This window comes from Passer montanus, unplaced genomic scaffold, assembly GCF_014805655.1.
Source record: "Passer montanus isolate IOZ18808 unplaced genomic scaffold, ASM1480565v1 scaffold73, whole genome shotgun sequence".
In the NCBI taxonomy this organism is placed as follows: Eukaryota; Metazoa; Chordata; class Aves; order Passeriformes; family Passeridae; genus Passer; species Passer montanus.
This window is the reverse complement of record NW_024372481.1, coordinates 3398674-3411199: the sequence shown is the minus strand read 5'-3', so window position 1 is coordinate 3411199 and position 12526 is coordinate 3398674. Positions and strand designations below refer to the sequence as shown.

General features: G+C 56.0%; 1 protein-coding gene across 1 annotated transcript in view; it reads left to right on the top strand.

Moving 5' to 3' along the window:
• Window positions 1-12526, top strand: part of LOC120512396 (translation initiation factor IF-2-like) — a 149463-nt gene that overhangs the window by 8130 nt on the left and 128807 nt on the right. The gene's annotated exons all lie outside the window — the stretch shown is intronic.

Below are 12526 nucleotides of genomic sequence, written 5' to 3'. Positions count from 1 at the left end.
ACGAGCCAAGGGCAGCTTTGCCATGCCATCCCTGCGCTGCGGGAAGGAGTGCAGAGCAGCCAGGCTGGGCAGCAGGAGGAGGCAGATCCTGAGCATGATGCCAGCCCTGAGTGCCCACGGCCGTGCTGGAGCCTCCTGGTGCCCGGCGTGTCCCCAGGGGCTGCGGGCTCCGCGCCAGCCCTGCCCTCACCCCGCGCAGTGCCCGCCTTTGGAGACAACACGAGTGTCAGGGCGTGGCTGTGACAGCGCTGCCAGGGTGACACCGCCTGGCCCCAGGGCTGCCACCCCCGGAGCTCATCCCCTTGCTAAATCCTGAGTGCCACAAGGGCAGAGCGTCCGGCAGCACGTCACGATCCGTCTGGAAGGAGAACAGGAGCTGGTACCCTTGCAGCGTTTAAATAAGCAAAGTTTTTGTGCAAAGCAGAGGTTAATGTACTTTATTGTTCAATGTCATGTTTATAGTGGATTGTTGGAGGAAAAAAATGTGATTAATTGCCCAGAAACCCACGGATCTACAATTATTTGGTTGTTGTGAACAAATAAAGGGCTACAGTATTCATCATATTCAAATGAGGCAGTAAAATAAATGATGGCATGCCGTTTATGAACAAAACCTCGCCATGTTCCCTCACAATCTGAAAATGTACTCGAAAAATTGTAAATGAGATACAGCCATTGTCGAGGGCTCACTGGTGATTTGTCTTTGTGTAATGTTTTGCAGTGCTGACCCATCACTTGCCTGTTTTAATTTATGTCACAATATGCACCTTCATTATGCACTTTATGAAAACGAAGTGCCAATTTGTAATAAAGACTTGTTTTCAATGAAATCTCCTCTTTTTGGTAGGTGTTCTGCTTTTCATTAGCACCCATTTCACCAGGCCTAGTTAAAGAGCACAGGTACAGACTAAATATGTCCGATCATTCATCATAATTTTGCTTTCCACTTTGTCACAGCTTGGGTATTTAAGGAAGATAGATGATACAAGATGTTGTCTCCTTTTCAGACTCTTTATGCTCTGGTAAGTGTGTCCGATGCAGAATTATTTTGCCACTTTATTATTTTCCAGTGAGTGTTTGTCACAGCGCTGTGCCGCCGGCGCGGTGCCGGTGTTTGCTGTCACTCACGGCCCCGCGGCCGCGCGGGCTCGGCAGCTGCTGCTGCTGCCGGTGCTCCGGGAGGAGATCAGCAGAGCCCAGACTAGCAGGGCCCAGCCTGGCAGGGCTCAGCTCAGCAGAGCCCAGCTCGGCAAGGCCCAGCTCAGCAGAGCCCAGCTTGGCAGAGCCCAGCTCAGGAGAGCCCAGCTCAGCAGAGCCCAGCTTGGCAGAGCCCAGCTCAGGAGAGCCCAGCTCAGCAGGGCCCAGCTTGTCAAGGCCCAGCTCGGCAGGGCCCAGCCCGGCAGAGCCCAGCTCAGGAGAGCCCAGCTCAGCAGGGCCCAGCCTGGCAGAGCTCAGCTCAGCAGAGCCCAGCCCAGCTCAGCAGAGCTCAGCTTGGCAGGGCCCAGCCCAGCAGAGCCCAGCCCAGCAGAGCCCAGCTCAGCAGGGCCCAGCTTGTCGAGGCCCAGCTCGGCAAGGCCCAGCTCATCAAGGCCCAGCTTGGCAAGGGCCAGCTCAGCAGAGCCCAGCCCAGCTCGGCAGAGCCCAGCCCAGCCCAGCAGAGCCCAGCCCAGCAGAGCCCAGCTCTGCACCGCTGCTGGTGCCGCCTGGCCATGGCTGAAGCCAGAACCTTGGTGCTCGTTCCTTGGGGACCTGGTTCTCCTCAGCTTGGCAGCATGTGCAGGTGATGGTTTGGGCAGCTCTGCTTGGCAGGAGTGTTCCGCGGCACTGGCACTGCCCATGGACATCCCATCCCTGCCCTTTTCTGCCCAGTGCCCTTCCCAGTGCCTTTGCCAGTTCCTCTGAGGCTGCAGTGCCCCGGCTGTCACACACGAGGGCATTGCTGCTGGCCATTCCCCTCTCCGGCGCTGGGATGGGCAGTTTGGTGGCACCTGGAAACGGCTGGGTTTGAGGCACCAGTGCCAGCATGGAGGGGGTCAGAGCAGCCCCAGCGCCACGCCAGCCCCCACAGCTGCCCAGCGGCGCTAACGAGGAACAAATGTCTCACTGCTGCTGCTAATGAGTGGCACAGAGAGCCAAAGCCCCACGCCCCCTGCCCACCTCGCTCCCCACGGCTGCCACAGCGCGGGGAAGGGCACGGCCTGGCGTGCTGCCCTCCAGCAGCTCTCCCTCCCTCTCTGACCAGCAAAGCTCTCGGCCTCAGCTGCCAGGCAGAGCTGTGCCTCGCGGGAGCCGGAGCACGGCGGCTGCTGCCGGGCTGGCTGTGCCCACAGCTGGCACCAGCAGTGGTGGCACAGATGTGCGAGCGCAGACGGGGCTGTGGAGGTGCCAGGAGGCTGGCGGCCGTGCCAGGGCTCGTTGAGCGGCAGCAGAGGCAGCCTGGGACAGGTCAGGGGAGCAGCCACAGCCTGCTCAGGCAGCAGAGCTGCTCTGCACGGCTCAGCTCAGGCGGCTTTGTGCCTTTAATCCGCTTGTTGCACATTCCTGTCTGGCCCTTCCCAGTCTCTGCTTCCCAGGCATGTGGGCACAGGCTGATTGGGACTCATGATGCAGCACCAGGTATTTTCATCCATCCCAGCTACCACCATGGCCTGCTCTTTCAGGAACCCTGACTTCACAAGCACAGGGGCTCTCCCCAGTCAGCAGAGGCAGAAGGGGAGAGAGCCAGGGCTCCCCAAAGGATTCTCCTCATTCTGGAGCCCTCCTTAATACTTAGACATTCCCCAGCAGAGGCACAGGCAGTGCCCCTGGACAGGGAGCAGCATTCACTTCATGGCAGAAAGGAAAGGAATTCATTCAGCCTGTGGCTTCTTCTTCTGGGCCAGCAAAACCAGAAGATTCGTGTTTAACCTCCTGAGCCTGTCCAGGGTGATCCCACGGAGCCCTGCCAGCCTGGCAGGGCCTGCAGCAAGGGACACCCCGGGATCGTGGGCTGGTGCTTTGTTGCCACACCTGCAAGGGTTCCTGCACAGCCCTGAGCACAGAGCACGGGCAGGAGCCACAGGGACAGCTGGGGGACATTCTGCAAAGGCCACAGCTGGCACCCAGCCCATCTGTGCAGCAGGGACAGGACTCTTTGAGGTGATGCTTTGACTGGATGGGTGTCACCCAGGGACAGGGGAAGTGCCAGCCTCCAGGAGAGGTTGGCTCCTCCAGCTCTGGCAGCTCCTTGGTAAGGGAGAACCAACTGCATGAACATATTAATTTTATTTCTAAAAGTCTGAGGGAACAACCACCATTAGCACAGCTCCCAGTTCTGCTCTTTAGGTATCATATAATTTAGATTAACAGATATTTTGCAGATGCCACCAAACTTGACAAGATATAATTATTTTCCACAAGAAAAAGTTGGTTTTTTGGCTGCTTTGTGAATGCGGGGCTGCTCCCAAACAGTGATCCTGCAGCACTGTGCTGTGCTGAGCTGTGCCAGCTCCTTCCCCACCTGCACGTCTTGTTTGTGCTGATATTTGTGACTCTGAGGAGTCCTTGAGCAGACCCTGCTGCCACTGGGACAGCCCCTTCCCGGGTCCCAGGGTGCTGCTGGGCTGCTCAGAGGGAGCAGGGTGGGCACGGGGTGCCAGGCAGAGCCTCGTGCCAGCCAGGGTGACCTCAGGGTGACCTGAGGGAGGGCAGGGGGCTGCGGAGCGGGGACGGGGGTGTGAAGGGAAGGGTGAAAGGGCAGTGCCACCCTGCAGCACATCCCACCGCGTGAGCCTTGTCTCAGGGCTTTGGCCTCTCTCTGTCCCCGTGTGGCCTCTCCCTGTGCCCTGCAGGCCTGCGCACACGGGCCACAAATCCCCCGAGGTCCTCTCGTGTCCCAGGTGCCCCCAGCCGAGTGTGGCCCTGTCCCCCCATGTCCCCAGTGCCTCCCGTGCTCCCCCTGCGTCCCTGCATCCCCTCCCCTGCCCATCCTCTTGGTGCTCACCGTGCCCTGGGTGTCCCTGGTGCCCCTTGGTGCCTCCCTGTCCCGTATCCCCCATGCCCTCGGTGTCACCGGTGTCCCCAGTGTCCCTCAGTGTCCCCTGTATCCCCCGTGTCCCCGCTGTCCTCAGTGTCCCCCTGTATCCCCCGTGTCCCCTCTCTCCCCGAGCTCTTCTTTTATTTTTTTCCCCTCCAAAAAGCACTTTTCCTTGGCGGGAAGCGTTTCCACTGGAGTGGGAACACTGTCGGGTTCGATGCTTCGATGACACCTTTGATGGGAGAAAGACTAAATCACTTTTTTCCTTTTAATATTTGGTTGATATGGTGAAATATTCAATATAAATACAGTCACTGTTCTTGCTTTAATTACTTTTGCTTAAATTGTGTATAATATTAAATATTTCACATTATAATCTATATTAGGTTGTATTTTATAATGTATGTTTAGACACAGAAAATTTGATCATATCAAGAAAGAAGGTCACATGCTTCTAAATTAAAGTTTGGTTTTTCCTGTGTGGTGAATATTAAAGAGGAGAATGTTGTGGTGCTGGTGTGTCCCATGGACCAGCAGCACGGGTATCTGGCTGTTCCAAACCACATTCCACTGTGGTTTTTAGGCTGATGTGGTTCCAGCCCAGCCCGGGCAGTGGCACATCCCCACCGATGTGCTCTGCCCCCTCTGCCTCCCCAGTTCAGCCCCAGGCTCAGGGTGCTGTGTGGAATGGCCTCAAGCATCACTTATTCATAATCACATATCATGTGAGATGCCCAGTATTGATTTAAACCCAGGAGCAACTTTTGGAAGAGCAGGTTTAATTTATAGAAACTCTGATGTCTGATAGCAATAAATAATTAGGTGATCGCAAGAAAAGGGATCAGAGGGCTCTACCCTCCGACTCCAGCTGGCTGCTCATGTCCTGCTAATAAATTGGTTAATAAAAGGAGAAAGAAAGCCTGGATTCTGGGGTTATAAAAACAAATGACATTTTTGTGTTTAGTGGACAGGAAGAACTGGGAAGGCAGAGGAGTCAGGCGGGAATCACTCTGCGTTCAGCATCTGAATTTCTTAGTGACACTCTCATTAAAAGTTCTCTCTGCCGAGCGCTGTTTGCTGCGCCCTCAGAACTGCCTGCATTAATTAAAGCAGCTTGGGAAGCTGTGTACCTGCAGCAGAGCCCGGCCCTGCAGGGAGCTCGGACACGGGCGGGGCAGCGGGGCTGCCACCCTGAGCCCCTTGAGGGACAGGGGAGGTGTCACCCTGAGCCCCTCTCAGGGACAGGGGAGGTGTCACCCTGAGCCCCTTGAGGGACAGGGGGGTGTCACCCTGAGCCCCTTGAGGGACAGGGGGGTGTCACCCTGAGCCCCTTGAGGGACAGGGGAGGTGTCACCATGAGCCCCTCTGAGGGACAGGGGAGGTGCCACCCTCAGCACCTCTCAGGGACAGGGGAGGTGTCACCCTGAGCCCCTTGAGGGACAGGGACTGTCACCCCGAGCCCCTCTGCAGGACAGTGTCCCCTGCCCCGCAGCCCCGGCAGGGCTGGCACAAACACACCTCGATGGGAATGTCCAGAAATGACAGAAAAGAGCCCCCGGGCAGCTGGGGCTGCAGCACCTGCCAGCCCTGCCTGTGTCACCCAGGGCAGCTCCACCTGAGCTCCTAACACCCTAATATTGCCATATGGGCACTAGAAATGTTATTATTTACATTGCAGCAAGCACAGCAAACCCCAGGGGAATAGGAGGCCCTTTCACCAGGCAACAAAATGATGCAGAGGCAGAAGCCAGCCTGGAAGAGGAGCATGGCCTGAACAGGAGGTGAGGCCATTCCAGAATCTTTTACGGAACAAATTTGTGTGAAAAGTTGAATTTCAGGTGAATAGAAATTACTTGCTTCAGGTAAAAACAAGCATTTAATTTCAAATTTTTGTTTTATTTACATTCTTACTACAAAACTGAAATGAAACATGAGACTGAAGTGGAAAATTGAAACATTCTGCTCTGAAAAGGTTGAGTCTGAATGCTCTGACCTTATCAGGAAAACTTGCCCCACAATCCCAATTTTTCTTTCAAAACAAATTTTTGTCGAAGGCCATACATTCCTACGAACCACCTTGCTCCTGTCCTGCAGAGCAGCACAGAAACACCCTGAGGGTCACCCACTGCCAGTCACGTCCCCATCAGTGGTGGCTCTGTGCCACCAGAGGCCTGCAGGGAGAGCCCTGGCCATGCCCCTGCTCCCGAGCAGCGCCCCAAACCCGGGGCACTCTGCTCAGGGGCTCACCTGGCTGAGCAGCAGCTCTGACCCTTCCCTGGCAGCCGTGAGTGCCCTGCTGGTGCTGCTCTGGCCCCTCTGCTGTGCCTGGCAGGGCTGTGCCTCGCTGGGCTCCTGTGCCAGGCTCCTGTGCCAGGCTCCTGTGCCAGGCACCTGGCACACCTGCTCCAGCTGGTGCCCGGGGTGCTAACGCCCAGGAAATTTTGATCCATGGTGTTTTCTGCATGGGCAGAGCTGTGCCCGTGCCCTCCTGCACCACCTCCCACTGCATCCCGAGCTGGGCACGGCCAGTGCCCCCCTGCTGCCCCGAGCCAGGGCGAGCCACCTGGCTTCCCTGGTGATGCCATCAGCGCCGCCACGTGTGGCAGGCAGCGGAGTCCCAGCACAGCCAGCCCTGCAGCCCTGGGCACCCCGGGGCTCTGGGGCAGGCCCCCGTGGCCGTGCCCTGGCTCGGGAGCCTCGGTGGGACTGGGAAACTGCGGGTTTGCAGCGGGTCTGGGCAAGCAGCACGGCGGGTACAGGGCCCTGTGAGTGCCAGCGGGCAGCCTGCTGCACGGGTGGGCACAGGAGGGTGGGCACAGGTGGCTGGGCACAGGTGGCTGGGCACAGGTGGATGGGCACAGGTGGCTGGGCACAGGTGGTGGGCATGGGTGGGTGGGCACAGGTGGTGGGCAGGGGCAGACACAGGTGGGTGGGCACGGGTGGCTGGGCACAGGTGGGTGGGCAGGGGCGGGCACAGCCCCGCAGCCCCCCTGCCCTCCCGGACACGCTGTCCCCCTGTCCCCCGCTGCCTGCCCGCACCCTGGCCTGGCCCAAGCCCCCTGCATTCCCTCTCTGCCAGGAAAGCTGCGTGTGAAGGGCCCTAAGGAATCACCCGGCTGCAGAGAAAGATCTTCAGGGCAAGAAATCAAATAAAATCTTCCTGTGATGAAGTGAAAAATAAAACATGGTTTAAGAAAATAGTCCTTTTCCTCGCCGCTGGCGGGGGAGGGGGTCCAGAAGGGAACACAGACAAAGGTGCTGGAGGTCTCAATCATCCCACTGCTTAATTATTCTATCTCTCAGAAGGCATCTCCAGGCAATTAGAATAATCATTCATGCCTGTGCTTTACAGGGACTCTCACATTCTTCCTGTGAAGCATCAGAGCTGGATTGTAATATTTTTTTTTAAACTTTAACAGTGACCTGCAACTAAAAGAAAAATAAAAGTTTTTTGAAATATTAGTTTAATAAGACATGAGAATAATATTAAGGATATGAGCCTCCCTTATTTATTATTTATATGTATAGTGTGATTTAGAGATGCACTTGAACCAAGCAAGTCACTACCAAAGAGTGGATCTATCCCTCTCTATATATATTAAAAAAACCTACAATATTCGCCTGGAGATTCTGTCCACATATTCGGAGATTGTGATTTAACATACACAGTTTATCAAGGCTGGTGTGCTGCACACAGAGGCTGGGGTTTTATGTAAGGGTATAAATAATCAATGCACATAGCAACTTTAAATTACTGCTAATGTGTTTTACTTATGTTCCCACTAGAACAATATGTGAAATAACAGGGAGTTGCTAGGCACACGCTTGACAAATAATATCCATGCGTTTCCATTTTTATTATTTTTATACATTTCTTATTAAGCCAAGTGGTGCAGTTCAGGCCCATGCAGCCAGATCACAGTGCTGTGAGCTGGAGGGGCACGCAGCTGCAGGGGCTGGCAGGGCTGGGCTGGACACTGGCACTGGCACCAGCACTGGCACTGGAACTGCGGGGCTGGCAGGGCTGGGCTGGACACTGGCACTGGCACCAGCACTGGCACTGGAACTGACACTGGCACTGGCACTGACACTGACACTGGCACCGCGGGGCTGGCAGGGCTGGGCTGGACACTGGCACTGGCACCAGCACTGACACTGGCACTGCACTGGCACCATGGGCCTGGCAATTCTCCGTCAGGACAGTCAGTGAGCAGCTCTGGCTGCAGCACTGCATGCTTGTAGCAGCCAAGGGCTCCTGCTCTCCTCCTCTCTTGCTCTCCCACCCTCCTGTTCTCCCTCTCCTGTTTTCTCTCTCTCCCCCTCTCCTGCTGTTCCCCTCTCCCCCTCTCCTGCTCTCCTTCTCTCTTGCTCTCCCACTCTCCTGTTCTCCCTCTCCTGTTTTCTCTCTCTCCCCCTCTCCCCCTCTCCTGCAGTTTCCCCATTTCTGCCTGGGGCATTGGCACACCGGGGCAGTTTGTATCTGCTCCGTGAGCTGCTGCACCCAAACCAGAATTCCCCTTTTCTCTTCTGCCGCTTTCCCTGTGCAGTGTCTGGGAACGTCTCTGCTGGGCGGAGGCACGGACCCCAGGCGGGGACTGTGGAACGCTGGACCCAGCAGTGCCTGGGCACTGCCGTGGCACTGTGCGGGCAGGAGGGCTGGCACCGGGAGCAGGCAGCGCTCGCTGCCCCAGGCAGGCTGTGCCAGCACCCTGAGGGAGGGCACAGAGGCTGGAACCTTCCAGCAGCACCTGCTTTGGCAGCAGCAGGGCACACACTCCCTTAGGAGAGGGGCAGCCTCGCTGGCACGCTCGAAGAGGCCACCCACAGGAACCCCATGGCACTAGCAGGAAAGCACTTGACTGGGAAGGAGGACAGGTTCGCTCTAAAGCGTGTAATCATCTCATCTGCGTGCTCAGAGCTCTCACAAACCTTCCCTGCACTCAAGCAATGGGTGTGTGAGGAGCAGGGAGCCCTGCTCAGGGCCTGCCCCCGCATCCACAGCCCCCCCAGACCCCAGCAGGGAGCTTTCCATTAAAGCTACTTAGCAGACAATAACTATTTCTTTGTAAACAATCTTGGAGTGTTTATGACTGTGTCACCATCAAAGCCATACGGCTTTGTACTGTGTTTAATGGAAGAAAATTAACAGAGTGTTTTGAAACCCACTCCACACAGAAATGCAAATGGATTTCCCAGGGCACACAGGCTGGGGCTGTCCCTGGAACTACCAGGTGCCCCCTGGCATTGCCACAACCTCCACTCTGGTGATACCAACCCCCTTCACTGCATACAGAAGCAATAAAGAGCCAGCAGCCTTGGCACAAGTGTCCTCACAACCCAAATGTCCTTTCCTGCAGCGAGAGCAGTGCAGCCACACAGTTAATGTTCATTGAAAGACTTACCTGAGTCTGTGTGAGCTCAGGCAGCCCCAAAAACCATGCCCAGATGAAATGAGTGCCACGTGGGCCTGGCAGCTCACAGGACCTTTTTGCTGGGCATGAAATCACAGCTGCCAATGAGGAGTGCAGCTGTGTGATGGAGAATAGCAATTTGGGCAATGTGATGATCGAGATTATCCTTAAAATGTATTTCCAAGATATCCTTAAAATGTATGCCTAGGGCAGCAGAAAGGGGCCACCGAGGCTGGGCCAGCCAGTGCCACCAGGGGTGCCACTGTCCCTGGCAGTGCCTCCAGGGGTGCCACTGTCCCTGGCAGTGCCTCCAGTGGTGCCACAGTCCCTGGCAGTGCCTCCAGTGGTGCCACTGTCCCTGGCAGTGCCTCCAGTGGTGCCACAGTCCCTGGCAGTGCCACCAGGGGTGCCACAGTCCCTGGCAGTGCCTCCAGGGGTGCCACTGTCCCTGGCAGTGCCTCCAGGGGTGCCACAGTCCCTGGCAGTGCCACCAGTGGTGCCACTGTCCCTGGCAGTGCCTCCAGGGGTGCCACAGTCCCTGGCAGGCACGCTGCCCGGGGCTGGCACCAGCCACCAGGGCACACACACCCGTCCAGGCACAGAGGGCAGGGACGGGGGAAAACACCCCATTGCAGTGAAAAGCAGCTCTGGATCTTTAATTAAAAACCAGGGTTCACAGCACCGGGGCATTGACTTCCACCAGTTAATCTCCATCACTTCATTTCACCACCAACTTCCATACTCTACAAAACTGCTGGAGACAATTTTTATTGATTGCTCTTCAAGCCGTCAAAAGCGTCCCTGGCTGATCATATGTTACCCCCAGACACCTTGTGCATTTCAGATAATAACTTGGTGCTCTACAGAAGAAATGAATTGGATGTGCAGTCAGTAACTGTCCAAGTGAATCATGTTACTATATGTCAGCAGCCCAGGCTCTGACTATCATTTTAACAGAGAGAAATCCGCTATTTTCATGGCTGTTTGAAATTATTTTCCAGATGAATAAGATATAACAACAACTACTTACAGTAAAGAATAATATGGGGAATCTGTTTGCTACTTGGAAACAAATCTTTCCAGAGTAATGTTGTTTAATATTATTTAATCTGTAACTATGAACATGAAATTTTGAGACTAGCTTTCATGTAGTACAAAAAGCTTGTGATGTGGGGGAGTGGGAAGCTGGAGCTGGTATGGGTGATGGGTAGTATTTGCTCTGTTATAACTGCAAATACAGTAATTCATACAGAAAACGGAACATTGCTAAAATGATGCATCCTGTTGCCAATCATTGGCAGTGAGGGTTTATTTTGCATGAACAATTACCATGTGCCAGGCTTACTTCCTTTTTCCGGGGTGTTTGGGGTGTGTGTTTTGCCCAGAATTGCTGCAAATAACTGCAAATGGATTTGGTGAGGTTGAAAAAAAAGCAAATAATTTAGGAACTCTTACCAACCTGGGAACTGGTTATTTATACAAGCCCTGTTCTCTCTGTAGAACTGGCTTAAAACGTTGCCCAGGCTCTGGGGCAGGCAGGGCACAGGGGTGACAGTGGGCACAGCCCCAGCTCGGGCACCCTGGGCAGCACCCAGTGCACAGGCAGGGCACAGGGGTGATGCAGCGTGGGCACTGCCAGCCCAGCTCGGGGCACCCTGGGGCTCCCTGGGCAGCACCCACTGTGCAGGCAGGGTGATGCAGCGTGGGCACTGCCAGCCCTGTGGCACTGACAGATCTGCTGCGGGGAACCCCCACCCACGGCCAGCACAGGAGCAGCTGTCCCTTTCACTGCCTTATCTCCTGCTTTACAGAAGACTAATGAGGGGCATTATTTGACTGATCTCAGCCTGCTTTCCCAGCCCATCACACGCAGCTTCCCCTCCAAGAGTTTCAGGCTCCATAAGTGGCTTTACAGCCCCACCTCAGGCAGATCCTGCTGCTCCTGACCGCTCCATTCCACCCTGCTCTTTCCCTAAAAACACATTTCCTCAGGAAAAGCTGCCCTGCCACTTCTGCAGAGCCCCCAGGGGCTGAGCCCAGAGGCAGGAATGGAACCCCCAATGCCTGGCTCAGCCCTGGAAATGTCTCCAGTGTGTCCCAGGAGCAGGTGGCACCGTCCTGGGAGAGAGTGGCCAGGGCCTCACGTACACCGGAGTCCTGAGAGCTGTGTCACAGTTGGGTCACAGCAGGCAGAGTGATGGAAATAGAGACAAGGAGGTTTGGTGGCACGGAGAAGGTCTGGGGATGCCTGTGGTTCATCAGGGACAGGGGTGAACCCAGCCGTGCTGTGCTGCAGCTCATCTGTAACAGTGGAGTCCTTCTGCTGAAAGGGTTAAATACGTCATGAGCCATAACTGCTGCAAAATAGCAGTTCACTCCTTGGCTGGGTGGAAAGAGGTGGTTGAGGCAAACCATATTTATTCTGCTGAGTGCTGGTGTTCTCGGGGTCCAGAGGCAGCACTATTTGCATACAGATTTGCATGCGCTGCATGAGCACAGCCAGCCCAGCCGGGTACGGGAGCACTGCCCACCCCTTGCTGGGCTGCTCCAGCACCAGCTCAGGAGCCCTGGGGAGCTGATCCCAGCCAGGGCACCCCGAGCAGAGGGACCTTTTCCACGGGTGTCCCTTTCCCTGCAGAGCCTGTCCCAGCCCGGGCTGGGGGCCCAGAGCAGCCCCTGCACGGTGGGACGGGCCAGGCACGTGCCAGAAGTGCTTTGGGTCGATGGAACACCACCAACTCCCCTCCCTCTCCCCCCCACCCTGCTCAATCTGTTCCTCAGTTCCCAGCTCCCCGCGCTGGTCCCTGATGTTCTGTCACAGGCTCCCGGTGGGAGCTGGAAGCAGAAAATGCTGCTGCCACTCGCGCCGGCTCAGCCTGCTCGTGTTCCAGCTGGTAAGTCATAAAGAAATGGTAAAACACAACCCCCTCAGGGCTGCTGGGAGCTGGATCGAGTTTTTCCATCTCTCCCCAGAGACTGCTCTTTATTCTCACACTGACAAAACTAATGGCCTGCTGGGTGTGACAGTGACAGAGCGGCCGGCGGCGCGTGTCACCGTGACGGGCCGGACCCCCGTCCCGCTCTGGGGACAGCGCAGCCC